The following is a 3877-nucleotide window of genomic DNA, read 5'->3' as shown; positions in this document are numbered from 1 at the left end:
TGCTGTTCCTTACCTGTATAAATGATTTAGGAAACAATGAAAGCAGTCGTCTTAGGTTGTCGTTCCTCGTCTAGTAAAGTCGTCAAAAGACCAAAACCAATTGCAAAACAATTTTGATAAGATATCTATATAGTGCGAAGATTAACATTTGATCCAAAATAAGGAAAAGTATGAGGTCATCCACGTAAGTGCTAAAAGGATTTCGTTAAATTTCGATCGCATGATAAATCGCACGAATCTAATAGCTACAAGTTCTGATGTGTCGGCTACTGTGCGAGTCAGCACTGAGACAAACAAGGAAGCAGGGATGTTGCACTGTCATGTGGCAGAAATCCAAAATGATCTGTACATAACACTTTGAAATAGACTGAGTATTTCTAAAAGGAAATGAAGCATAGCTTCTAGTCGCGAGTTGGCTTGATGTGCTTCTTTTTCCCCCTACATGCAGTTACTTTCATACACTACTACTGCTCGCGGAATGGAGGCTAAGTATCGCCTTTCATTACTTAGTGCGGATGTTCTAGAAGTCTGCGACCGAACTGGGTCGACCAGCCATGGGCGGCTGCTTAAATCATCGTTGACAGGGGGCGCTGAAATCTGTCTATGTGAAGGTGTGGCGCTGCCCGCTTTCTCCACTGGCGCGCGGCTCGTTGCCTTCTTCTTTTTTTTTTTTTTCTTTATTGAATTTCAATTTCCCCCGAAGGGGACGGGCTGGCAGCAGCTTAGTATGCCGCTCTTCAGCCTACAGACTTTGTGTGAGAAAGATCAAGAGAACAAATAATAAAAAACAGGCGATAAAATCGGAGACTTAAGAGTAACATGGCGAAAAGAAATCGTGGAACTTAAAACAAACAACAGAGGCATGATGATGCTAATAAAATACATACGAAGCAGACAGGGAAAACAATAGACAGACAATTAAAAAAACACGGCGACAGTCTGGATTCTGTTCGCAAAAGACATAAAATTCACACCTAGCGACAGCATGGTTTCTGTTCGCAACACGAGAAAGACAAACAACACTGAATAGTCACTGAAACACTGCACTAAAAAGTTGGCAAATGTGACGTACCACAGTCGAGAGCAGGTAGGGGGAAACTGGACAGAAGATGGGAAAACAAAAAAGGGGGGAAAGGAGAGTAAAAGCGAAGGGGGGAACCGGGAAAGGAGCTGATGGAGGATGAGGACCCATAAGAGGGGTGGGGGGCAGATGCGACAGGGAGTAGGGTAGGCAGAGGAGGGTAATACAAAGGGACTTGGGGAGGGAGAAGGTAGGGAGGGAGAGGTTTAGTGGGGAGAAAACAGGATGGAAGGGGGGGAAGAGGGAGCCCAGGGAAAGGACAGAGGAAAGGAGGGGGAGGGAGGATCAGAGTTGATAGGAGGGATAAATGGAGGGAGAGAGCGCACCGTCCGGGAGGGGGAGCTGATGGAAGCCACCTTGGGAAAGGAGCCGTAGGGTGTAGAGATGGAGGGTAGGGGGGACACAACTGTGGAGACGTGGCAGGGGGCGGGGATGGGAGAGGAGAGGAGCAACCAGGGGGTGAGGGGGTTCAAGACGGCGGGAGGTGTAGAGGATGCGGATATGTTCGAGGAATAGGAGCAGATGGGGGAAAGGAATGAGATCATAGAGGATCCGCGTGGGGGACGGGAGGCGGATACGGAAGGCGAGGCGGAGGGCATGACGCTCAAGGATCTGGAGGGACTTATAGAATTTGGGGGGGCAGATATCCAGGCAGGACTGGCATAACAGAGGATGGGACGGATTAAGGATTTGTAGGTGTGGAGGATGGTAGAGGGGTGCAACCCCCACGTCCGGCCAGAGAGGAGTTTGAGGAGTCGGAGGCGGTTGTGGGCTTTGGATTGGATGGAGCGGAGATGAGGGATCCAGGTGAGGTGACGCTCAATGGTGAGGCCAAGGTAGGTGAGGGTGGGGGTGAGGCGGACAGGACGGGCGCAGACAGTAAGGGAGAAATCCAGGAGCCGGAAGGAGCGAGTGGTACGACCGACGATGATTGCCTGGGTCTTGGAAGGATTGAGTTTCAGGAGCCACGTTGCCTTCTTGACGCCGTTTCGCTGCACTGCGATGGTCGGTGTGCAGTCGATCCGTCAGGATTGCACAAATTCAACTAAATATCTAGCGATTACAATTACGAGCAACTTACATCGGAACAACGATCACGTATGTTGTGGGGAAGGCCAATCAAAGACTGCCTTTTATTGGCTGAACACTTAGAAGATCTACTAAAGAGATTGCGTGCACCACGCTTGTCCGTTCTGTTTCGCAGCACTGTTGCACGATGTAGGATGCTTACCAGGTAGGAATGACGGAGTACCTCAGGAAACTTACAAAAAAAGGACAGCACATTTTGTATTACAGCGAAATAGCGGAGATAGTGTCACTCATATGACACAGTATTTGGGGTGGACATCTTTAAAACAAAGGCGTTCCTTGTTGCGGAGGGGTATTTTCACGAAATTTCAGACGCCGACGTTCTCTCCCGAATGCGAAAATATTTTGTAGATGTCGACCTAAATAGATAGACAGGATCATTATAATTAAATAAGAGAAATCAGAGCTCGCACGAAAAGAAATAGGTGTTCGTTCTTTTCCTCGCGCTGTTTGAGAGTGGAACAAGAGAGAATTATTGTGAGCGTGGTTCGATTTCGATGAACCCTCTGCCAGGCAAAGTGTGAGCAGCAGAGTAGCCATGTACGAGGGTGAATCAAATGAAATCCTTGAATATTTTTTCAAAATATTATTTATTGTGCAGAAGTGGTACAAAGCTGTATCGCTTTTCAACGTAATCTCCCCCACGCTCAATGCAACCCCTCCTGCGCTTGCAAAGTGCATAAATTCCGTTAGAAAAAATTCTTTTGGTAGTCCGCGCAACCACTCATGCATCGCGTTCTTCATCAGAACGGATCTTGTTTCCTCCCATTGCGTCTTTGAGTGGTCCCCATATGGAAATCACTTGGGGGAAGATCTGGTCAGTATGGTGGATGAGGAAGACACTCAAAGAAGTGTAGGTCTGTGATTGTTGCAACTGTTGTGCGGGCAGTGTGGGGCCTTGCATTGTAATGTTGCAAAAGGACACCTGCTGACAGCAATCCACGTCGCTTTGATTTGAATGCAGGCCGCAGATGGTTTTTTAGGAGATCTGTGTATGATGCACTGGTGACAGTGGTCCCTCTAGGCATGTAATGCTCCAAAATGACGCGTTTTTCATCCTAAAAGAGAGTCAGCATAACCTTCCCTGCTGATGGTTCTGTTATAAACTTCTTTGGTTTTGCTGATGAGGAATGGCGCCATTCCTTGCTCACTGTCTTCGTTTTCGGTTGGCGGAACTGAACCCAGGTTTCGTCCGCAGTAACGATTCTTGCAAGGAAGCCATCGCCTTCTCGTTGAAAGCACCGAAGAAGTTCTTCACAAGCATCAACACGTCGTTCCCTCATTTCAAGAGTCAGCTGCCATAGCATCCATCGTGCAGACACTTTGCGAAACTGGAGCACATCATGCACAATGTGGTGTGCTGACCCATGCCTAATCTGTAAACATGCTGCAATGTCATTCAGTGTCACTCGGCGGTTTTCCTTCACTATGGCTTCAACTGCTGCAATGCTCTGTGGAGTCACAACTCGTTGTGCCTGACCTGGACGAGGAGCATCTTGCACTGAAGTCACACCATTTGCGAACTTCCTACTCCATTCGTATACTTGCTGTTGTGACAAGTGTGGTGTCACCGCCAGACACCACACTTGCTAGGTGGTAGCCTTTAAATCGGTCGCGGTCCGTTAGTATACGTCGGACCCGCGTGTCGCCACTATCAGTGATGCAGACCGAGCGCCGCCACACACCGTCAGGTGGCTTGCGGAGTAT

Source organism: Schistocerca cancellata, chromosome 8, assembly GCF_023864275.1.
Source record: "Schistocerca cancellata isolate TAMUIC-IGC-003103 chromosome 8, iqSchCanc2.1, whole genome shotgun sequence".
NCBI lineage: Eukaryota > Metazoa > Arthropoda > Insecta > Orthoptera > Acrididae > Schistocerca > Schistocerca cancellata.
Note: the sequence above shows the minus strand (reverse complement) of the source record.